Genomic DNA, 25,012 nt, shown 5'->3' with positions numbered 1-25,012 from the left:
TTTTTCTTCACCTACTGGGTAAATTTTTAAAGTCTTAAAACATCAAGCGTTGGCTGGGATGTTAGGAAACATATATTCTCATAAATTGCTGATAATATAAGTAAATATAGCCATTTTGGAGAGGAATTTGGGGTATCTCTTGACAAAGCTGAGTTTATTCCAGGAATGCAAGGTTGAGTTTACATTCAAAACCTAGTCACTACACTTCACCGTGTTAACAGAGTAAAGGAGAAAAATAACATAATCATCTCAGTGGATGTGGAAAAGATACTTGACACAATTTAAAACCCAGTCATGATAAAAAGTCCTAGTAAACTAGGAATAGAAGGAACTTCATTGGTCTGACAAAGAGTTTCTACAAAAATTGACAGCAAACATTTTATTTAATGGTGAAATATTCAAAGCTTTTCCTCTAAACTGAGAACAAGACAAGGATGCCTGCTGTCTCTACTTCTAGTCAGCACTGTACTAACGGTCCTAGCCAGTGTAAGACAAGAAAAAGAAACAAAAGGTATAAAGTTTGGAAAGGAAGGAAACAAAAAGATAATTTCTAGACCTGGGTGCTGGTGACCAGAGTGTTCACTTTGTGATATTTCATCTAGCTATGAATGCAGACTTGTGTCCTTTTCAATAAAAAGTTTATTACAAATACAAAAACAAAAAAGATGCAGTAGATCTCTATTTGCTGACACAGAAATCTGCCTATGATATAGAACCAGTGGTGGAAACACAGGCTGCAAAATTTTCTGTTTTGATTCTATTAAAATATGTATCTCATTGATAAAAAAGTATTGGTATATATGAAGAATATCTCTGAAAGGATATATACAAAACTTACCATACGGTTGCTTCTGGGGAGTCAAACTAAGAAACTGAGGGCAACAAGTATTTTACTGTGTACCCTTGTCTTGACATGAGTACAGCCATGTCTGGCCGCTCCACTGACCTACAGCCACCAGCACAAAAAGAAATATAAAAGCTGCTTTCTGTGTGGTGGGAACTGGCCTTTTCCCGGGAACTGGCCTTTCTCCCACGGAGGGAGTTGCAAGTTGTAACAGTTCAAGGCTCTTGGAGCGTCGTAGCACGGGATGGACTGGCCATCTGTGCTGGGCTAAGACGATAACCAAAGAAAACAATGCACGTACACAACTACTGGGCTGGGACGTTAGCCAAGGGGCTCAGTGCACGTACGCCACTGATAACCATTTGTGCATGGGAACACTGGATGCTTGCTCTGTAAACTGTAACTGCTTATATAAACTGCTGGAGACTGAGACCCAATGAGAGTTCCACCTGTGGAAGGGACGCCTTGCCCAGGATGTGTGATCCTTGCCCAGCCGTGTCGATTCACAGGACTCTCCTGGCAGTGGGGCGTGGATGTTGTGAGTAATTGATTTACTGTGAAGTAACTGATTTGATGTGTTCTCTTTTCGGTCAACCTGGTGTTTCTCTTTCCGGTTGATTTGTGTCATTTCCCTTCAGTCGATCTGGTGTTTCCCTTTCTGATCGATCTGATGTTTTTCCCTCTTATTATATGACCTATTCGGATCTGCTGCTATCTCAGCCAATGTGGATGTTTTCCCTTTCCAGTCGAGCTGGTGTTTTTTCCCTCTTATTATTTGACCTATTCGGATCTGTTTGCGGACTATCGCCTTTACTATCCTCTATATAATAAAATATACCTCCAGTCCATTTGTTTGGAGTGGAAAGCGTCTTTTACATCTCCGATCGAATCCCTGAACCTCTTATAACAACGCTTTTGTTTTGTTTACTGTGTATATATTACCAAAAAATTAAAAATAAAAAAATAAAATTGTACATGCAAGCGTTCCCACAGTGACAAGTTTGAAGGACAACACTCATTTGGATATACAAGTTCTTGTATATTTTTAAAAGAAAATAATTATTCTATTACTTTACACTAGTTCACTTATCAAAAGAACTGACATGAATACCCTAATTAAAAAATCCCATTAAACTTCTCAGAAAATGTCTTAGTCTGTTTGGGCTGCTATAACAAAATAGTATAGATTGGGTGACTTATAAAAAAAAATTTACTTCCCACAGTTCTGGAGGCTAGGAAGTTCAAGATCAAGGTGCTGGCTATTTGGGTGTCTGGTGAGGGCCCACTTTCTGGTTCACAGATGGCCATCTTCTCACTGTGTCCTCACACCGTAGAAGGGGCAAAGGAGCTCTCTGGGGTCTCTTTCATAAGGGCACTAAGCCATTTACACGGGCTCTGCCTTCATGACCTAATCACCTCCCAAAGGCCCCACCTCCTAATATCATCACACTGGGGGTAAAGATTTCAATATATTAATTGGGCGGGGGACACAAACATTCAGTCTACAATAGTAAAGAATACATAATTACGAGAGACATAATTGCTAACATTAAATGGAATATTCCACCTGATCCTAAAGTTTATTTGGATGTCTTCCTCAACTATTGCAGTGGACTTGGCAGGTGTTTAAAATGCTGATGTTCAACACAGCACACAACTAAACACAATGGCTTAGTGTGTTTTACAGTTTATAGTTTTGTCACTCAAATTAGTTATTGCTTCTCAGCTCATTTAAAAATTCCTTGGATTATGCCTGAAACGTATTTTGTGTCCCAGCAATGCATCACTGAGTATACTTCATGGTGCACTAACGCTCACTGACTGGTAAGACTGAGGACTGTGTAACTGATTCTATCTGTTCTCATTCCATGGGGTTCAACAACATGCTCAATGGAACCATAATCCTTCAACTGTACTCACACATAATTTCAATCATTTTTCAATACCCAAGCCAAGAGCTTTTCCTCCCAGGAATCTGCAAGACCAATCTCTGACCCATGGAGCAGTGGGTAACACCAACCTCACTAAGGTCACACTTCTAGCTAGTGGCAGGAAACTTCCATTTTAGGGTAAGTGTACTTGTCATTACAGGGACTGTAATATGTTAGTTTGCATACTGGGCTTTGGTGTTAGAGACCCAGTTCTGAGTTCTGCTCTTGGTGTGTCTTTTGAGCAAGTTACTTAACTGAAACTCAGTTTCCTCGTCTGTAAAATGGGGATAACCATAGTAGTTATGCCTCATGGCGATTGTGATGATTAAATGAGGCAATATAGATAAATGCCTACATGGTACCTGATAACTAATATCAGCTATTATCTTCATTCCTGTTACTTAATAAGCACCTACTATGTGCCCCAGACTGCATATTATGTGAGGGGCACAATAGTTCTGGTTCTTAAGAAGTTTTGGACCTGGGGGTTATAATTTATTTATGTGACACAATAAATGAATAATGAAGGTATGTATCAAAAAAATGTTAAGTCGTGTGGTAGCGATGCGAGTCCAGAGAAGAAAGACATGTAGATGGAATAATCATAGAATCACACCTTCAGGGGTGGATCTTCCGTTGACCTTGACAGATGGATTGAGTGGATGTAAAGGAGAGGGGCTTCTAACTGGAGAGGAAGACCACGGACAGAGGCACAGAGCTGGGGGAATGTGGCCGACCACTCCTGACCGCTGTTCCAAAGCACCAGAGTGTGTCACTGCCTCTCCTCTCCCCTGACTCCTCCTCCTTCTGAAGTGAGCACAAGTTTCCTCCTCCACCTTCAGCACGACTGCAGACAATGCTCTTGGGTTCTGAGGGCCTCGGTCCCCTCATCTGCGAGATGATGGTGCTGAAATGGCCCCAGGCAGCTCTAGGTTCAGTTCTACCCATGGAGCTGGTCCTCTCAAGATTTACTTACCAAAGCCCATAAGCAAGACTGACCCCAGAACCATAACGCCAGCGTGTAAGGTATCAGTGTAAACCACAGCTGCAAAACCACCTGAATAGGCAAGAGAAAGAGAAGGAAAGCCACACTGACTCTCTCTGTGAAAGTTACTCCGCGTCCCTATTCTGTGTACTTATTTCCTCCCAGATCTCCACGGTCACACCTTTTGTGCCTTTTAATTCAGTGGGTCTTATAACGACTTATGCTTAGTCCTGGTATATCCTTTTTCTCTCTTTAATATCCTTCATGCTCTTTTGTTGGATTCTTACCTTGCCCTTCTATGTCCCAATTTCCCTTTACTTCCCACTTTTGGATGAATGAACATCTGGTAGTTTTTCCTAAGCAAAAAGTACACCTTTAATCACAAAATCTCAGTTTGGAAGCAACAGTTGGCAGCATCTCTGGCCCCTACCTGCTAGATGCCAGTAGCACCCCCAGTTTGACAACCAAAGATGTCTCCAGACATTCCCACATGGCCCTGGGGAAGGAAAACACACCCCTGCTCCCCCACATACACACTTCGAGGACCAGTGATTGAGTGCATTCTCTCCACTCGGACTGTGGTGAATGGCCAGGGACACTCACCAGCACCCAAGATCTGCACTGTGGCTGGAAAACACAAGTGATGAGAGCCGCCCCCTCCCCCAACATCCTGGCAGACACTGTCTAGGACAGAACTGCCTGCACAAAAGATCTCATGTGATGGCCTGACCAGGTGGCCTGAAGCTGCTGCCTCTCCCTCACTCTCTTTCTGGGTTTCTACTGTTTTACCTGGGGGCCTGTGGGGTCAGGCTCTGCCCGACCCCAAACACAATCACTGAGTCCCTGCCAGTCCCCTTGGAAAGCCCTGCCAGCCGGATCTGATTTCTAGGGTAGGACGCCACTCAGGCACCCCTGCCTTGATTACTTTCACTACTCGCCCCCCTCCAGCCTCAGCAATGTGATCCACAGACTTAGGGAAAAGGCAAAAGCTGGAGACCCCTGCCTCAATGTCTACCAGGACTCCACGAGAAGAAGTAGAGCTTTTGTGTCAATATAAACACGTGTGTGGTTAGAGTAACCTCACCTGTGATGGAATAAACGCCAGTAATTGTCAGCAAGACTATGGTGGCCAGGTAAACATTCAACCCCAAGACCAGCCTCATGAACATGGCACCAGTGCAGATCTCCACCTGAAATGAGCACAAAGGCAGTGGGCTGTACTTTCATTTCCAGCTCAATCGACAGCAATCCCATAAAGACACTGACCTCAGAAACCATCTGCAACAGGTGGTCTGTGGTCAGCACATCCACCCCACCACTAGTGGACACTGGGTGAGGTCTACGCAAGTTCTGTCGGGCAACAAGGCTCGTGCCCCAGGAGTTCAGCCAAGGTTAACCCAATTAATCCAGTTAATACAACTTAGTCTCTTCCCCGCTGGAGCCCAGAGCGGCGAGTGTGCTCAGAGAGGAAGCTGTTCCTGCAGTTCCGCCGTCGGGAAAGGCAAAGGGGACAGCTTAGCAGGGGTTGGCAAGCTTGTTCTGTAAAGGGCCAGATGGTACGTACTGCAGGCTTTACAGGCCACACCCTGTCTCTGTTTTTCACAACTTCTTAAAACTGTAGAAACCATTCTTAGCTCAAGGACTGTACAAAGCAGACCACTAGGCAGACTGGCCTACAGGCTGGATTTGTGGACCCCGGCTTAGTTGACACTGATTTTGAAGCATCTGCACATCACTGAACTGGCGAACCTCTTGCTTTCTTATTCTGGTCTCCAAAGCCAGGGATACAATGGGCAGAGATTCTCCCAACATTCATCTACCCATTTGTTCACCAAATGTTTGCTGAGCGCAAACTCTACTACTACTCAAGTAAGTAGATACTTGGCAGGGTTCAGAAGACACAGGGGTTACCAAAACTCAGACACTGTCTCCAAGTAGCTTACGTTTAATGAAGGAGACAGACCACCAAATAGGCAATTTCCATGCAGTGTGATAAGTGACATTGCTTTGGTCATTCAAAAAAACATTCATCAAATGTCTTATGTGCTGAACATGTTCTCAGAACAGGAAGTAGTGCACTTGTTCACTACAAGCCAGGCAAGGCCCTGGTGCTCAAAAAGGTTGCACTGACGTGGAGAAAACAGACAATAAGCAAGGAAACAAATTACTGTGACATGGTGACAAACGTTACAAAGAAAATAAAAACAGAGTAATGGAGTAGAGATTGACTAAGCACATCTGTGCAGGGCCTCTCCAAGGAGGAGACATTTGAAAAATCTGGGGGAAGAACATTCCAGACACAGTACACAGCAAGTGTCAAGGGCTTTAAGTGGGAATAAGCTTGCTGGATTTGAGAAACAATAAGGCAGCCAGTGTGGCTACAGCATGGAGAGTACAGGGGAGGAGACAAGGCCAGAGAGGCAGAGGCTAGAACAGCACAGTCCTTGCAGGTCATAACAAGGGCTTCAGGTTGTCTTGCAAGGGTGGTGGAAACTCCTGGATTATTTTAAGCAGGGGAGTGACATCATCGAATGACATGACACGGGTAAGACCAAGGTTCTCTGAGAATCCAGAGGAGGGACCTATAACCCAGGCTTGGGAGACAAAGAAGATGCCTCTGCCTTTCATTTTTTGCAAAGTATTATGAAGCTACTTTTCCTCTCCTCTAGTCTTGACAGCAGGGGCCAACTGAGGGGCTCCAGAGTGAACTGCTGGGACAAATCTAGCATAGTCTTGCCTAGTGATTGGTTTTTTGGGGGGGTTCTTTCCTGGGCTGGCTTTTACACAACTCACCGAGATCTTACTGAAGATATAGAGGAATAAGTACATAATAGCGAGGAGGAACGGGATCCGGTAGCCACCAAACCTCTTCCTCAAATATTCTGGCGTTGTCACCACCTGTACAAGCAACGAGAGAAGTCACCATCAGACAGAGTGCCAGAAGAGGCAGACCCACAGGGATGCACCTTGCTCACAAAGTGCTGGTTGTCCCACAGGTGCAGCTGATGGTGGGAGGGGCCCAGGAACACAAAGTGCAGGGTCACCGACTCTGGCTTTGTGTTACACAGCACCCGTTAAGATGGGAGAAATAAGAAAGGAGAGGCAATACTGCTGTCTTCAAGACGCCTGGAATCTAGCTGCCTGTGCAATCTTTGACATGCAGAAGGAAATCCAGCTAACTGAAAATGTCTAATGATGACAATTCAGTTTGTTTTTTTTTGTGAAGAAGATCAGCCCTGAGCTAACATCTGCCAATCCTCCTCTTTTTGCTGAGGAAGATTAGCCCTGGGCTAACATCCATGCCCACCTTCCTCCACTTTTTATGGGATGCCGCCACAGCATGGCTTACCATGCGGTGCATCGGTGTATGCCTGGGATCCGAACCAGCGAACCCCGGGCTGCCACAGTGGAGAGCGCTCACTTACCCGCTTGCGCCACCAGGCCGGCCCCAACAACTCAGTTTTATGAAATAATCTTAGAGCAAAATCAAATGCTTTATCACGTTACAAATACAACAAGCGCTCAAGGGAGACAGAACTTGACTAGACAGCTCTCCCACCTGGTCTTCTGTGCCAACACTGCTCACGTGCATGCTGGTGCCCCGAACAATCCTCGTCACTTCTACTCTCATCGTCTCAGGCCGTGTGCACCCTGGCGGCAGGGAGCCGCCCTCTTTATTCATTAGACTCCTGGACCCGAGCACAGTGCCTGGCTCATGGCAGGTGAGTAAATAATTGCTAAAGGAATACTGTGCCACCTTCTGTCCCGAATATCCTCAGGTGCTCTTGTCCACCTACCTCACACATTTGTTTCAGGTTCTAACTCCATCTGCCTCATGAAGAGTTACCTGGGGCTTCACAGGAACCATAGGCCCTCTCCTGAGCACCTACAGCTTTTATCACCTCCATCCTCCATTTGGTTCATAACCATATACTGCCATAGATGGCTCACTTTCTCAGTCAGGGTTGAAGCTGTTTTAGACTTACTACTTGAATTAGTTTCCTAGGGCTGCCGTCCCAAAGTAGGACGGACTGACTGAGCGGCTCAGTGTTGTCTCACAGTCCTGGAGGCTGGAAGGTCAAGGTGTCAGCAGGGTTGGTTCCTGCTGGGGCTGTGAGGGAAGGATGTGCTCCAGGCCTCTCTCCGTGGCTTCTGGATGGCCGTCTTCTCCTTGTGTCTTCACATCATCTTCCCTCTGTACATGTCTGCGTCCAATTTCCTCTTCTCGTAAGGTCATACTGGATTAGGGCTCATCCTAGGGACCTCATTTTAACCTAATTACTTATTTAAAGATCTCATCTCAAAATACAGTCACAACCTGAGGTAAGTGCCCTGGGATATGGCTTCACAATTACAAGTCTTAGACTGCAGGGCAAATAAGCCTTTCATATTTTTAATGCCCTCTCTACAAATATTTAAAATTTTTAACAGTTTTATGAGGGATAATTTACACTCAGTAAAATTATCTCATTTTAAGTGTAAAGTTGGATGAGTTTGGCAAACTGTATACAGCTGTGCAATCTCCATCACACTCAAGACATAAAGCAGTTCCAACACCCCCACAAAACCCCCTAGGGCTTGCAGTCAAGGCCTTCACCCCACCCTTGGTCCCAGACAACTAGTACCAGTTGTCACCACAGATTCGCTTTTTCTAGCATTTCAAATAAATGGAATCATACACTATGTACCTTTTTATGTCTAGCTTCTTGCACTTATGATGTTTTTGAGACTCACCCACGTTGTTGCATAATTCCTCTGCAGTGCTGAGCAGTGTACCATATCACATGTTGTTTGTCCATTCCCCTATCGCAATGTGGATCCTTTCTAGGTTTGTCTGTTATGAATAAAACTGCTATGAACCTTCAGGTACAAAGTGTGTGTGGACGTACGTTTTCATTTCTCTGGGGAGGTAAAGATCTATACCCAGGAACAAAAAGGCTGGTTCACAAGGTTTAATTTGTTAAGAAACTGCCAAACTGTTTTCCAGCGTGGCCGTACCACTGTGCATTCCCTCAAGAGATGTATGAGTCCCGGTTGCTCCACAGCCTCTCCAACTCCTGCCAGTGTCAGTCTTTGTAATCTTAGCCATTCTGGTGAGTGTGTAGTGGTGTCTTATTTTAAGTAGCATTTTCCTAATGATCAATGACAGTGAACATCTGTTCATATGATTATATGCAATTTGTATATTTTCTTTGGTGAAATGTCTGTACAAACCTTCTTCTTGTTACTGAGTTATAAGAGTTTTTAGGGGCCAGCCTAGTGGCGCAAGCGGTTAAGTGCGCGCGCTCCACTGTGGCAGCCTGGGGTTGGCCGGTTCGGATCCCGGGTGCACACAGACGCACTGCTTGGCAAGCCATGCTGTGGTGGCATCCCATATAAAGTGGAGGAAGATGGGCATGGATGTTAGCTCAGGGCCAGTCTTCCTTAGCAAAAAAAGAGGAGGATTGGCAGATGTTAGCACAGGGCTGATCTTCCTCACAAAAAAAGAAAAGAAAAGAAAAAAGAGTTTTTAAAAATATATAAATTGTGGACATAAGTCTTTTCTTGTAAACATGTTCTATAAATATTTCCTCTCAGTCTCTAGCTTGACTTTTCATTTACTTAAAAATATCTTTCAAAGAGTCAAAGTTTTAAGTTTTATTTTGAAGTCCAATATATTAATTTTCTCCTTTATGGTTTGTGCTTTTTGTATCCTAGCTAAGAAATCTTTACATACCCAATCACCTTCATTTTTCCTAGCAATAAGTTTTTTTATGAGGCATAACTGCCATATAACATTACAGTCACGGGCTGCATAATGTTTCCATCAACAATGGACTCCATACAATGGTGGTCCTATGAGATTAGTTCCATATAGCCCAGGTGTGTAGTAGGCTATACCATCTAGGTTTGTGTACGATGTCCTCACAATGATGAAATTGCCTAACGACACATTTGAAGTAAGTATTGATAGGTAAGGATATACTAATACCATCTTATTAGTTGTTTTCTGGCTGTTTTGTAGTGCCCTTGTTACTTTCTTCCTCTCTTGCTGTCTCCCTTTGTGAACTGATGATTTTTCCACAGTGGTATGCTTTGATTCCCTCCTCTTTATCTTCTGTCTATCTACTGTAGGTTTTTGCTTTGTGGTTACCACAAGCCTCACATAAAACACCTTATAGATTTAACAGTCTATTTTAAGCTGATAACTTCGATTGTATACAAAAACTCTACCTTTTACTCCCCCTCTGACGTTTTATGTTTCTGATGTCACAATTTACCTTTTTTAATGTTATGTAGCCATTTAATAAATACTTGTAGCTATAGTTTTTAATACTTTTGTCCTTTAACCTTTAAACTAGAGTTAAGTGATTAACATACCACCATATTGCAGTATTCAAGTATTCTGAATTTGATTATATGCTTACCCTCACTAGTGTGTTGCACATTTTCTTATGTTTTCATGTTACCAATTAGTATCCTTTCATTTCACGTTGAAGAACTTTCAGTATTTCTTGTAAGGCAGCTCTAGCGGTGATGAACTCCTTCAGCTTTTGTGTGTTTGGGAAAGTCTTTCTCTTTCCTTCATTTCTGAAGGACAACTTTGCCAGGTAAAGTATTCTTGGTTGGCAGTTTTTTTCTTTAAGCACTTTGAATATATCATCCCACTCCTGGCCTGCAAGGCTTCTGCTGAGAAATCCACTCTGAGCCTTACGCAGGTTCTCCTGTATGTCAAGAATTTTTTTTCTCTTGCTGCTTTTAAAATTTTCTTTTTATCTTTGATTTTAGGTAGTTTTATTATAATGTGTCTTGGAAAAGATAGTTTTGGGTTTAAATTTTTAGGGGACCCATCAGCTTCATGATCTTGGATATCCAAATCTCACCCCAGATTTGGGAAGTTCTCAGCCATTATTTCTTTAAATAAGCTTTCTGCCCCTTTCTCCCTCTCTTCTCCTTCTGGGATTCCAATAACTTGTAGATTGTTTCTCTTAATGGTATCCCATAGTTCACATATGCTTTCTTCACTCTTTCTCATTCTTTTTCCTTTGTTCTCCTCTGATTGGATAATTTCAAATGATCTGTCTTCTACTACACAGACTGCTTCTTCTGCTTGATCCAGTCTGTTGCTGATGCTCTCTACTGCATTTTTCATTTCATTCATTGTATTCTCCAGCTCCAGAATTTCTGTTTGGTTATTTTTGATCTCTATCTCTGTTAAAATTCTCATTTTCTTCTTGTACTGTTGTCCTTATTTTGTTGAACTGTCTTTCTGTGTTTTCTTGTAGTTCACAGAGCTCACTTCAAACAACTACTTTGAATTATTTTCAAGCAAATCTCAGATCTCCATTTCTTTAGGATCAGTTACTGGAAAACTATTGTGTTCCTTTGGTGGTGTGAGGTCTCCTTGATTTTTCATGTTCCTTGAAATCTTGCATTGCTGTCGTTGCATTTGAGGAAGCGGTCACCTCCTCCTGGCTTTTGGAGAGAAATACCTTCTGTCAGGACTGCTAGGGATTCTGAGGCTTTCTCAGACCTTTTCTATGGGTACACCTGCTCTACACTTCTTGTTCCCTCTTGGGGGGGAATTCTTAAGATTTTATGTCTTCTCTTGATCCTGGAAGGCCAGGCCAAATGCTGACAGCCTCCTCTTTGCTTGCTTCTCCTAGGGCAATGCTGAATGCTCAAGTTTGTGTGTTTTCTCCCAATCCCACAGAGTCAGACTGGCTTTCTGTGCATGCTCACTAGCTTTCTGCAAAGGCTCACTCTTGCCACCATCAGGGGTGCTCTAAGGGAGCCGGCCACAGGTTGGAGGTGTATGTGGGTGAGGTGTGTGGGATGTTGGGGTGCCTATGGGCCAGCTGGGGGATCTGCAGGTGAGGAGTCCCCAGCGGCTCACTGGCAGGCTTCCTAAGAGTCTGCGAAGCAGTTAGTAGGATCTGTGCTCCTTTGATGCCATCTGAGAGCCCTGGCTGCTGTTCTCTCAGCCACTTCCTGTCCCCCAGCCATGCAGCACACCTCAGTATTCTGGATGGGGTGAGAGAGAAGCGGGTCTTTTTGGCAGCACCCCACACAGGTGGAGTAGCTGGGCGCTTACTCACGTGCTCTCATTTGCCCCCTGGGAGAAATCTCAGGCTGAGAAGGTCCCTCTTGCCACCTTGGGGGAGGGGTGATGCAGGTAAAGTGAAACTGTTCCTCTTACCCTCTTCAATGCGTCCAATCTTGGATTTTTTTTTTTGCTCCAGGAGTGTGCTAGAACTTCCCCACTGGACTCCTGGACTTCCACAAAGGCCCCCTCGTCCCTGGGTGATTGTCTAAATTGGTGTTATTTGGGCAGAAGACGGTAGAAAACTCTTATTCTGTCATGTTGATGACGTCACTCCACACATGCCCACAGACATGCAGCCTGGACCGTCTCTTTGTTCTCCTCTCTCAGCTGGGCACTGACACATCTCTGTCCCCTTATCTCCTACACACATTTTAGAATCAGCTGGTCAAATTCCTCAAAAAATCTTGTTTGGATTTTGTTTGGATCTGCATTCCATGCACAGACCAATTTTGGGAGAACTAACATTTTTGGGATATTGTCTTCCAATCATTAACATAGTTGTTCTCTTCATTTATTTAGGTCTCATTTTTTAATAAAGTTTTAAAATGTTTTCTATGAAAGCCTTAAGAGGTGAACTCTTGAGTAAGGTCCAGCGTGAAACAGCAGGCAGTTACTGGCGTCTGTCTACCCAGGGCAGAATGATGTTATTTCAGGCATTTCACAGTATTCAGGGAAGTCAGTACAAGGATCAAAAGACTGAGTTTAACTTGTCCTCCAGGGTGTTTTTATGTACACATGCAGTATTTGTAAGAAAAATACTGTAAAGAATAGAGTAACTGATAATGGACACTCACCCCAGCTTTAACATAAATAGGAGAAAATATCCAACCAAGAACACAGAGCAAAAGTGGAGCCTGAAAACAAGAAGAACACTTAGATCAAGGTCCCATCTAGGCCAAGCCCTCAAATGAGCCACAAGCTCAGTTACTATCTGTTTTTTTTTTTTTTTTTTTTCCTCTTAATTTTTTGTTTATTGCGGTAACGTTTATAACATTGTAAAAATTTCAGGTGTACATCATTGTACTTCTATTTCTGCATGGACTACATCATGTTCACCACCAAAATACTAATTACAACCCATCACGACACACATGTACCGAATTATCCCTTTCACCCTCCTCCCTCCCCCCTTCCCCTCTGGTAACCACCAATCCAATCTCTGTCCCTATGTGTTTGTTTATTGTTGTTATTATCTACTACTTAATGAAGGAAATCATACGGTATTTGACCTTCTCCCTCTGACTTATTTCACTTTGCATTATACCCTCAATGTCCATCCATGTTGTCACAAATGGCTGGATTTCGTCGTTTCTTATGGCTGAGTAGTATTCCATTGTGTATATATACCACAGCTTCTTTATCCATTCGTCCCTTGATGGGCACTTAGGTTGCTTCCAAGTCTTGGCTATCGTGAATAAGGCTGCAATGAAGACAGGGGTGCATGTACCTTTACAAATTGGTGTTTTCAAGTTCTTTGGATAAATACCCAACAGTGGAATAGCTGGATCATATGGTAGTTCTATCGTTGATTTTTTGAGGAATCTCCATACTGTTTTCCATAGTGGCTGCACCAGTTTGCACTCCCACCAGCAGTGTATGAGAGTTCCCTTCTCTCCACATCCTCTCCAACACATGTTGTTTCCTGTTTTGTTAATTATAGCCATTCTGACGGGCGTGAGGTGATATCTCATTGTAGTTTTGATTTGCATTTCCCTGATAGTTAGGGATTTTGAACATCTTTTCATGTGTCTGTTGGCCATCTGTATATCTTCTTTGGAGAAATGTCTGTTCAGGTCTTTTGCCCATTTTTTAATTGGGTTGGTAGTTTTTTTGTTGTTGAGATGCATGAGTTCTTTATATATTTTGGAGATTAAGCCCTTATCAGATGTATGGTTTGCAAATATCTTCTCCCAATTGTTAGGTTGTCTTTTCGTTTTGTGGATGGTTTCCTTTGCTGTGCAGAAGCTTTTTAGTTTGATGTAGTCCCATTTGTTTATTTTTTCTATTGTTTCTCTTGCCCGGTCAGATGTGGTGTTTGAAAAGATGTTGCTAAGACCGATGTCGAAGAGCGTACTGCCTATGTTTTCTTCTAGAACTTTCACAGTTTCAGGTCTTACATTCAAGTCTTTAATTCATTTGGAGTTAATTTTTGTGTATGGTGTAAGGTAAGGGTCTACTTTCATTTTTTTGCATATGGCTATCCAGTTTTCCCAACACCATTTGTTGAAGAGACTTTCTTTTCCCCAATCTATGTTCTTGGCTCCTTTGTCAAAGATTAGCTGTCCATAGATGTGTGGGTTTATTTCTGGGCTTTCGATTCTATTCCATTGATCTGTGTGTCTGTTTTTGTGCCAGTACCACGCTGTTTTGGTTACTATAGCTTTGTAGTATATTTTGAAATCAGGGAGTGTGATACCTCCAGCTTTGTTCTTTTTTCTCAGGATTCCTTTAGCTATTCGGGGTCTTCTGCTGTTCCATATAAATTTTAGGATTCTTTGTTCTATTTCTGTGAAAAATGTTGTTGGAACTTTGATAGGGATTGCATTGAATCTATAGATGGCTTTAGGAAGTATGGACATCTTAACTATGTTAATTCTTCCAATCCAAGAGCACGGAATATCTTTCCATTTCTTTGTGTCTTCTTCCATTTCTTTCAGAAATGTTTTATAGTTTTCGGTGTACAGATCTTTTACCTCTTTGGTTAAGTTTATTCCTAGGTATTTTATTCTTTTTGTTGCAATTGTAAATGGGATGGTATTCTTAATTTCTCTTTCTGCTACTTCGTTGTTAGTGTACAGAAATGCAACTGATTTTTATACGTTGATTTTGTATCCTGCAACTTTACCATATTCGTTTATTACTTCTAAAAGTTTTCTGGTGGATTCTTTAGGGTTTTCTATATATAAAATCATGTCATCTGCAAATAGTGACAGTTTCACTTCTTCCTTTCCAATTTGGATCCCTTTTATTTCTTTCTCTTGCCTGATTGCTCTGGCTAGGACTTCCAATACTATGTTAAATAGGAGTGGTGACAGTGGGCATCCTTGTCTGGTTCCTGTTCTTAGAGGGATAGGTTTCAGTTTTTCACCATTGAGGATGATATTAGCTGTGGGTTTCTCATATATGGTCTTTATTATGTTGAGGTACTTTCCTTCTATACCCATTTTATTCAGAGTTTTTATCATAAATGGATGCTGGATCTTGTCAAATGCTTTCTCTGCGTCTATTGAGATGATCATGTGATTTTTGTTCTTCATTTTATTAATGTGGTGTATTACGTTGATTGATTTGCGAATGTTAAACCATCCCTGCATACCTGGAATAAATCCCACTTGATCATGGTGTATAATCTTTTTAACGTATTGTTGTATGCGATTTGCTAGTATTTTGTTGAGGATTTTCGCATCGATGTTCATCAGTGATATTGGCCTGTAATTTTCTTTTTTTGTGTTGTCCTTGTCTGGTTTTGGTATCAGGGTAATGTCAGCTTCGTAGAATGAGTTAGGGAGCTTCCCCCCCTCCTCAATTTTTTGGAAGAGTTTGAGAAGGATAGGTATTAAGTCTTCTTTGAATGTTTGGTAGAATTCACCAGGGAAGCCATCTGGTCCTGGACTTTTATTTTTGGGGAGGTTTGTGATTACTGTTTCGATCTCCTTACTGGTGATTGGTCTATTCAAATTCTCTACTTCTTCTTGATCCAGTTTTGGGAGGTTGTATGATTCTAAGAATTTATCCATTTCTTCCAAATTCTCGAATTGGTTGGCATATAGCTTTTCATAGTATTCTCTTATAATCTTTTGTATTTCTGAGGTGTCTGTTGTAACCTCTCCTCTTTCATTTCTGATTTTACTTATTTGTGCCTTCTCTCTTTTTTTCTTGGTGAGTCTAGCTAAAGGTTTGTCTATTTTGTTGATCTTTTCAAAGAACCAGCTCTTGGTTTTATTAATTTTTTCTATTGTTTTTTGGTCTCTATTTCATTTATTTCTGCTCTGATTTTTATTATTTCCCTTCTTCTACTGATTTTGGGTTTTGTTTGTTCTTCTTTTTCCAGTTCCTTTAGGTGCATTGTTAGATTGTTTATTTGAGATTTTTCTTGTTTGTTGAGATAGGCCTGTATCGCTATAAACTTCCCTCTTAGAACCGCTTTTGCTGTATCCCATAAATTCTGGCATGACGTATTTTCATTTTCATTTGTCTCCAGGTATTTTTTGATTTCTTCTTTGATTTCTTCGTTAACCCAGTCGTTGTTCAGTAGCATTTTGTTTAATCTCCATGTATTTGTGGCTTTTCTCATTTTCTTCCTATAGTTGATTTCTAGTTTCATACCGTTGTGGTCAGAAAAGATGCTTGGTATTATTTCAATCTTCTTAAATTTATGGAGACTTGTTTTGTGGCCTAATATGTGATCAATCCTGGAGAATGTTCCATGTGCATTTGAAAAGAACGTGTATTCTTCGGTTTTTGGATGGAATGCTCTGTATATATCTACTAGGTCCATCTGTTCTAGTGTGTCGTTTAAGGCCAATGTTTCCTTATTGATCTTCTGTTTGGATGATCTATCCATTGGTGTAAGTGGAGTGTTAAAGTCCCCTACTATTATTGTGTTACTGTCTATTTCTGTTTTTATGTCTGTTCATAATTGCTTTATATATTTAGGTGCACCTACATTGGGTGCGTAGATATTTACAAGTGTTATATCCTCTTGTTGGATTGTTCCCTTGATCATTATGTAATGCCCTTCTTTGTCTCTTTTTACAGTTTTTGTTTTAAAGTCTATTTTGTCTGATATGAGTACTGCTACCCCAGCTTTCTTTTCATTGCCATTTATGTGGAGTATCTTTTTCCATCGCTTCACTTTCAGTTTGTGAGTGTCTTTAGGTCTGAAGTGTGTCTCTTGTATGCAGCATATATATGGGTCTTGTTTTAATCCAGTCAGCCACCCTATCCCTTTTAATTGGAGCATTTAGTCCATTGACATTTAAAGTAGCTATTGACAAGTATGTACTTACTGCCATTTTTTAACTTTTTTTTTTTCTCAGTGTTTTAGTAGTCCTTCTCTGTTCCTTACTTCTTCTATACAGAATTGATGGTCACTTTAGTTTGACCTCTGTCTGAAACCTGTACTCTTTAACTACCCTCCTCCCTCCTTTTATGTTTTAGATATCATATCTAACCTCTTTTTTGTGCATTTGTGTCCATTACGTTCTAATCGTGGAAATAGATAATTTTTCCTATTTGTGGTCTTCTCTTTTCCCCTTAAATCAGTCCCTTTAACATTTCTTGTAACACTGGTTTCTTGGTGACAAACTCCTTTAATTTTTGCTTATCTGGGAAAATTTTGATCTCTCCTTCCATTTTGAATGATAACCTTGCTGGGTAGAGTATTCTTGGCTGTAAGTTTTTTCCTTTCAGCATTTTAAATATATTGTGCCATTCTCTTCTAGCCTGTAAGGTTTCTGCTGAGAAGTCAGCTGATAGCCTTATGGGGTTTCCTTTGTATGTAACTTGACATTCTCTTGCGGCTTTTAGGATTCTCTCTTTATCTTTAATTCTGGACATTTTGATTATGATGTGTCTTGGTGTGGGCCTCTTTGGGTTTATCTTGTTTGGGGCTCTCTGTGCCTCCTGTACCTGGATGTCTGCTTCCTTCCTTAGGTTAGGGAAGTTTTCATCTATTATTTCTTGAAATAAATTCTCTGCCCCCTTGTCTCGCTCTTCTCCTTCCGGGACACCTATAACACGGATGTTAGTGCGCTTGATGTTGTCCCAGAGGTCCCTTAGACTGTCCTCACTCTTTTGAATTCTTTTCTCTTTTACCTGTTCACCTTGAGTAATTTCTTCTAGTCTTTCTTCCAGCTCACAGATCCGTTCTTCTGTATCCTCTACTCTGCTTTTGAGTCCCTCTAATGAATTTTTCATTTCCAGTATTGTATTCTTCATTTCTGATTGGTTCTTTTTTATATCTTCCATTTCTTTGTTGACATTCTCACTGAGTTCATCTATTCTTCTCCCCAGATCAGTGAGCATCCTTAACACTCTTAGTTTGAACTCTCTGTCTGGTAGGTTGCTCATTTCTGTTTCACTTAGTTCCTTTTCTGGGGTTTTGTCCTGTTCCCTTACTTGGAATGTATTCTTTTGCCTCCTCATTTTGCCTCTTTCCCTGTGCTTGTGTCTACGTATTAGGTAGGTCAGCTACGTCTCCTGTTCTTGGATAGGTGACCTTATGTAAGTGATGGCTTAGGAGGCTTCCAGTATGCTTCCCTCAGTTCTCAATGTTCCAGGGGTGGCCCCTATGTGGGCTACGTGTGTCCTTCTATTGTGGCCTATTAGCTCTCCCTATCGGTGCCCAGGGAGGCTGAGTGATGCTCCTGGCCAGCTGTTGTAATGCTCAGCTGCTTGTAGTTGTTGTGGGCCCTTCAGTCTCTTTATCAGGTGTGGGGGGCCCCAGCACAGTTGGCTGTAAGTTCTAATACCACATTTGTGTTGCAGTATTTCTTTTAAGTGAGTAGGCCCCCAGTGTGGCAGGTTGTTAGGCTCAGGGCCTTACAATTGCTGTAAACCTCTAGCCTATTAGGTCTCTTGTCAGCTCTCTGAGGATTGCAGCTGGGTGGGGCTGCCCTCAGGCACAGGAGCACCCAATTGTTTCAGGCTTTGGAAGGTGGGGCAAACCTCCTATGTGGGTCTTTGAGAAGCACAAGTCTTCTGCAGCTGACAAGCCCTGTTGCTCACAGGTCCACACACACAGTCAACACAGTCCTGCCCCGTGTGAGCGCCCCGACCTCCCCAAGCGGACCCAGTCTCTCCAAGGCGGGAGCCCCACGCACTCCGCCACCACCCCACACTCTCCACCCGCTCCTTGTGCACACCCTGCCCCGCTCAAGTCAGCTCAGTTGCCAGGCTGCAGAGAATCCAGTCACCAATCTATGCAGGCCCACACGTTGCCTGAGGGTTTGTTGTTGGGTGGGGCCAGTCTCTGGGGTGGGCTGCCTGCCCTGGCTGAGCTGGATTAAATCAGTGCTCTAGCGGGTGGAGCAGACCCTGGGCTAGCAGGTCTCAGGGAGAACTCCAATGGCTTCTGTGTCAGCACGCTCACACCAGGCCACAACAATGGCTGCCGCCAATGTCCCAGTCCCTGGAGAGGTCTCACCCCTCACCGAGATGCACTCAGGGCCTATTAGGTGAGTCTCTTGTCACCGAAGCACTGTGCACCTTTCTTTCTGGTGATTTTAGGATGCTTTCTAGAACGGGTGAGTTTGTGCGCGGGCCCTTTAAGAGCCAGTTTTAGTTTCTTTGTGAACCGGGTTTTCTGGGGGTGCTACTCAATGCTTTAGTAGCAGGCACAGTCACATATTATGCCACTGGTGTCGATTGTGCTGGGTCCACAAAATGCCCCCAGCGGGGGCACTCCCCGGCTCAGGGCCCCGCGCCTCCAGGGAGGCTGCGTACCTGTGCGCTGCTCCTGGCGGCCGTGAAGCTGGCAGCTTGTGAAGGCGGCGTTTTTCCTCTCCAGAAGGGAGTCTCTGCCTCTTCTACCCCAGTTAGGATTGTCCGTTGTTGCAGGAGTTCCTCTTATCCAGTTTTCAGTTCTGTCTCAGGGGTAAGTTTTCCACGAGTAGTTGTAAATTGGCTGTGTCCACGGGAGGAGGTGAGTTCAGAGTCTGCCTACGCCGCCATCTTGACTCTCCTCCCCAGTTACTATCTGTTTTGAGCTTCATAAATGTATCACTCCCGGGACCTTACAAATAACAGCCCAGCAGACACCTTCCAGTACAACAAACTTGACTTAGAGGCACTTGATCTTTGCCAATAAAAAGGTGTATTTTTAATTCAGGGGGATTAACTGAGACAATTTTGAAGGTATTTATTTTTAATTTATTGTTTGCCTACTTCCAGATGGGAATGAAGGTCTCTTATAATTAAATATAAAAGATAGTGGAAAAAAAAAAGAAAAATCAGAAACCATTCAGAGAAATGGGAGAGAAACTATACAAAAATTTCACACAAGTTAATGAAATTAAGTAATAAATTTGGCTCTGGCTTTCTTTACAAAGAAGGGGTAGGTAAGTTGAATATATGAATGAGATGCTAGTAAATTCTGAGAGGTAAATGATGGTAAAGACCAGGACTTCTTATTAGATTTGGAACTGACTCTGCTAGAAGTATTCTTTATTTTTGTAGTCTATAAGAAGAAAGATGAGACTCAGAAAGTAGGGAGCTTTCTGATTTATTAAAAAAAAAGCCAGATGATTTATATAGAGATAGGTTAATTAACCCAAGACTTATAAATTCACTTATAATTTAGGTGAACAAATTCTTTATCCTACAACAAACATATTCCACAGATTAAATAAATAATCCATTTTATAAGTTTTATAGTTGAGACCTGGTATTCCTAAGAGACCAATTAGGACTTTTGAAGTAACTAGTTAAATATCTCAAAGAGCTCAGTTGAGCCCATCTTCAATATACACTGCAAATATATATATAGAAATATGTACACACATACATATACACACATATACATACATATGTACACACACACATATATATCTATACACACATACATACACACACATATACATACATATATATATACACACATACATATACACACACATATACATACATATATATACACACACATACATACACACACATATATTTAAATATTAATATGATCTTTACCCTATGTTACTAGCTTCCTAACAGTTCTTTGTTCACTGTATTCCTATGCTCCTTGAAATGTAAACATTCTCTATCTCTTCATTAATTTACCAAGAAGAATGAAAACTAGCACAATCTTTTTGAGAAATCAAAAACTTGGTTCCTTTCTTCCATGACTTCTCAAGAAGTCTTTAATATTTACTCAGCGTTGAGAGCAAGTTTTTATGTTTATGAATTTGATCTGGACAACAATAAAGGTGAAGGTTAGTTGCTGCAAAAGGTATCACTTACATTCCACTCGAAGGCCCCAACAGCGATCCCTGACATCGCTCCTTTCCCAGCCAGGCTCATAAAGTGGCCACTGCCAATATTCGCGGCAAAAAGAGAAGCACCTATCTGAAAATCAGAGACGATTACATATCAGAACTTAGTCCAACTCCAAGAATTAATTTTCACAAATGTAAACTCAAATTGAATTTTATATTTCCTCAAAAGGGATTATTCCCTGGACAGAATTCCCATTTGTGTTTCTTCTATGCAAACCCTAACCATAAATTAGAAGCCAAAAAGAAGGAGAAAGAGAAAAAAGTAGAACAGCCATTCTTACGTTGCCAGCCTCCACATGCTCCACTGACTTACTTGCAATTCCCTAATGCAGAAATATTGGCAGGAGTGTAATTTCATCATTGTTTGAAATAAGCTAAAAATACTAACATCTAACTGATTCTCTATAAGAGACTGGTTAAAATACTAAGGTACATGAATACAATGAAATACAATGCAGCACACAGAAAGAATAAAGGAGCTCTAGTAAGTGGTAACAACAAGGTAAACAATATGCATAATATCATTTCAGAAAAATTTTGCGTGTACCAGTTACACCTGTGCATATATATGTTTATATATACACAGGAGTGATTCTGGCACTATATATATAACAAAATACTTCCCGGGAGTGGAATTATGGTTATAGAGATGGAATGGGGAGAAAATTTCAAGTTCTATACTTGGACTGTAATTTTTTGTTTTTTTTTACAACCAACATCTGTTACTTTCAAAATAAAAAATCCCAGAGGCATTTAAAGTGAACAAAATCCCTCCTAAACCAATAATAGCTTTTTAATTGAGTAGAGATAGCCACTCCACTCAAAATCAAAATCCAACCATTATGCTGTTGACACAAGACACCCTTAAAACCAAATTAACAAGAGAGGCTGAAAATAACAAAGCCTTTTAGGTAAAAACAAACACACAAATAAAACCCAGCATTGACAATATTAACTTAAGATAGAGTAGCATTCAAGACCAAAAGCATTAAACAAGACTTGTTTTTTTTAATAACTATAAAAGGTAAAATGCACTAATAAGACAGAGGCGAGAGCATACAGGCACCAAACATCTTAGCAGTGACAAATATAAGGAAAAAAAATCTTAGAAGAGGTACATAAGTACTCCAGTAATGGCAGTTATTTTTACTATTAGGAATGTTTGCTATACTTATCATAACAGTGAAAAATTATTTACAGTCTAAATTACCCAATAATATGGTGCATAAATGGTGGAATGTCCATACAATATAATACTATGCAACTGCATATAAGCATAAAATATCTATATCTACTTATCTATGTTTATATAAACCTAGGAAGATATTAGTACATTATTAAATGAATAGGTAGGTTAAAAGGTCACCATTCATTAATTCAATAACTATTAATAAACATCCATTGTGAAGTATGTACCACACACCGTCCTAGGCATTAGGGATATATTAGTGAGTGAAAGAGACAAAAATCCCTGCCCTCATGAAGCTAACATTCTTTTGGGAAGAAGAGAATAAATAAAATAAATTAGGGAATTATTTTATAGCATCACAGACAGTGATAAGTACTAGAGAGAAAAAGAAAGGAGGAAAAGTAGATAGGAAGTGCTGAGCAATTGGGCGGTTGGGGTAGACTGAGAGGAGAGCTGAGGGATACCAGAAGAGATGAGGGAGCAAGCGATGGGCATCCCTAGTGAGAGCACTCCAGGTGGAGGGAGCAGCAGGGGCAAAGGCCCTGGGGCAGAAGCATGGCTGGATTGTTCAAGGACACTGGCTAGAGCTGGGGACAGGTGTCCTGAGAGGCAAGGTCAGAGAGTAAGGAGGTACAGATCACCTGTGGCCTGATATAGGCCATTATAAGCAGCTGGGCTTTCATTCTGGGTGACACGGGAGCCCCCAGAGGGTTTTAAGCAGAAAAGTGACATGGTCTGACGAGATTTAATAGGCTCCCTTTAGCTGCTTTGTTGAGACGGGATATAGAGGAGCAAAGGTGGAAGGAGGGAGCCCAGAGAGGAGGCTGTTATGATTAATCCAGGTGAGAGACGACGGCAGCGTGGGCCTGGAGGCAGAGTTGATGAGCAGTGGTCAGATTTCAAATACATTTTTTAGATCGAGTCACAGGATTTTCTGAGGGATTGGATGTTGGGTGTGAGAGAGAACAGAGTCTAACACGACTCCATGGCTGCCAACCTGAGCAACCAGAAGGATGGAGCTGCTATTCCGGAGACAGGGAAGAGGGGAGGAGCAGATCTGCAGAGGAAAGTCCAGTTCCCTTCTGGACTCGTTCAGTTCAAGACCTGACAGCCCTCACAAGGGCAGGTATCAGATAGGCAGCTGGACACACAGTGCAGAGGTCAAGGGAGGGACCTGGGACGTGTCAGCACGTAACTGGTATTTAAGGCCAGGAGACTGGACAAGGATGCCAAGTGTGCGAGTGTAACTGGAAAGGAGAGGACAGGCGCTGACCCCGGGGAGCTCCAGCGTTAAGAAGCCGGGGAGGTGGGGAGAACCGGCCAGGGAGACCACGCATGTGGCTGGTGAGCAAGAGAGGAGAGCCAGGTGACAGAACAGGGAGGGAGGAGGACAGAGAGTGTCAGAGTGTCACCACTGCCGAGCCGGTGAGAGGAGGACTGGGATCCAACCCCAAGAATAAGCCATGTGGAGGGCCCTGACAAGAGCAACTGATACCCAACAGACATCTGCTGACTGAAGAAAAATATGAGAGAAAAAGAAAGTTGGAGTGGCAAAATTGTTCTTTTATTTCAATTGCCTTTAATAATACCATAATGTATTTTCTTCATTAAGCAATAATCCCGATATTGCTAATAATAAAGAAATTAATAAACATACACACAAACACTGAGAGGCCAAAGCATGTTAATGTCTTCTGAAAACCACTACAAGTGTCACAGTTGTACAAGGGAATGTGGGCAGCACGCTGCCATTTTTCTGGGTACAGAAACCACAACTTCAAGGCCAAGAGTGGCTCAGGCAAAAGACTGGGGGCCTCCCAGCCCAGGGAGAGACAGTGCTGCTAGAATCCTCTGCTCACAAATAAACGAAGGCAGGAGGCCCGCTGCAAACATTTCTTTGCCACAATCAATCTCTTTTTAAACCAGGTTTACAAAAACAGAAGATTTAAACATAATTCAGAGTTAACACCAGGAAAATGCTTGTCCCCAAATCTCCCAGCCAACCGAGGCAAAGCCATTTCTGTGTGGTTGTTTGATCCCTCGGAGTTAACGAGCACGCTTTCCTCTTCCCTTGGAATACACCCCCTCCTCCCCAGACAAGACTTCTCTCCATGAAGCCTTACCCCAACGTGGAAAACCGAATCCTCGCCACAAGACTGGTCAACATTTGAGGACAAAGAATACATTAGTGAACAAGGCCTGCTTCTTGCACAATTCTCTAAGTGTACCTTACATTCCTGTGTGAGAACTGGACGCATATTTCTACATAAGTTACAAAGCTGTCCTGGCTCAGGCTTGGCTGGGTCCCTCAGACTCTGCGCCCTGCCGGGACCCCACATCCTCCTCCTCCCTGGGGCACCCCCACTCACCCCATCGTGGATACTAGGCCATGGAGGGGCAGCTGCCTCCACTGCTGTGGGGGTTTCGAGGCACTCCTCTGGGAGAGAATCACTTTATACAATGAATAATTATTTAACACAGAAACAACAAACAATGTTTCCAGCCCTTCTACCCCACCTCCCTCCATGCAGCATCGTGCGGTTCCACACCTCCATGCTCTGGCATACGTTGTTCCCTCTGCCTGGAATGCCCTCACACTCTCCCTGGCAGACACCTACTCCATCTCCCAACCCTGCTTGCACAACCCCCCTGTAAGCCGTCTTCCGTCTCACCACACTGTGCGCCCAGCAAGCCTGAGTCTGCCTTTCATCCGTACCTGGCCCATGCGCCTCCTACGAGACTCACTGTATGCACTGCCTGTGATGCACTGGAATTTGCTGGATACATGTATGCCCTCATTCTAGATTGTGCGCTTCCACGGGGCAGGACTGTGTATTTCCTATCTATGTCCTGGAACCCAGAACAATGCCTCATACATACCAGGCACGTAATAAATGGTTACTGAACTAAACTGAGTTAAACGGAAACATTTAGGTAAGAAACTACTTAAGAGTTAACGAACTACTAATAAAATGACTCCTGATTTA

The 25,012-nt window shown here is 42.4% G+C and overlaps 1 pseudogene across 1 annotated transcript in view; it reads right to left on the bottom strand.

Moving 5' to 3' along the window:
* Positions 1-25,012, bottom strand: part of LOC101396693 (sodium/glucose cotransporter 1-like) — a 71,647-nt pseudogene that overhangs the window by 41,610 nt on the left and 5,025 nt on the right. Inside the window, exons 4-8 of the transcript XR_015549846.1 lie at positions 20,802-20,906; positions 12,641-12,700; positions 6,554-6,658; positions 4,845-4,950; positions 3,752-3,832 (exon numbers count right to left, since the gene is read on the bottom strand). The product of XR_015549846.1 is annotated as a sodium/glucose cotransporter 1-like (transcript). The remainder of the gene's footprint in view (positions 1-3,751; positions 3,833-4,844; positions 4,951-6,553; positions 6,659-12,640; positions 12,701-20,801; positions 20,907-25,012) is intronic.

Source organism: Ceratotherium simum, chromosome 35, assembly GCF_057802395.1.
Source record: "Ceratotherium simum simum isolate JZ-2026a chromosome 35, ASM5780239v1, whole genome shotgun sequence".
Lineage (NCBI taxonomy): Eukaryota > Metazoa > Chordata > Mammalia > Perissodactyla > Rhinocerotidae > Ceratotherium > Ceratotherium simum.
This window is presented reverse-complemented; position numbering and strand designations above follow the sequence as displayed.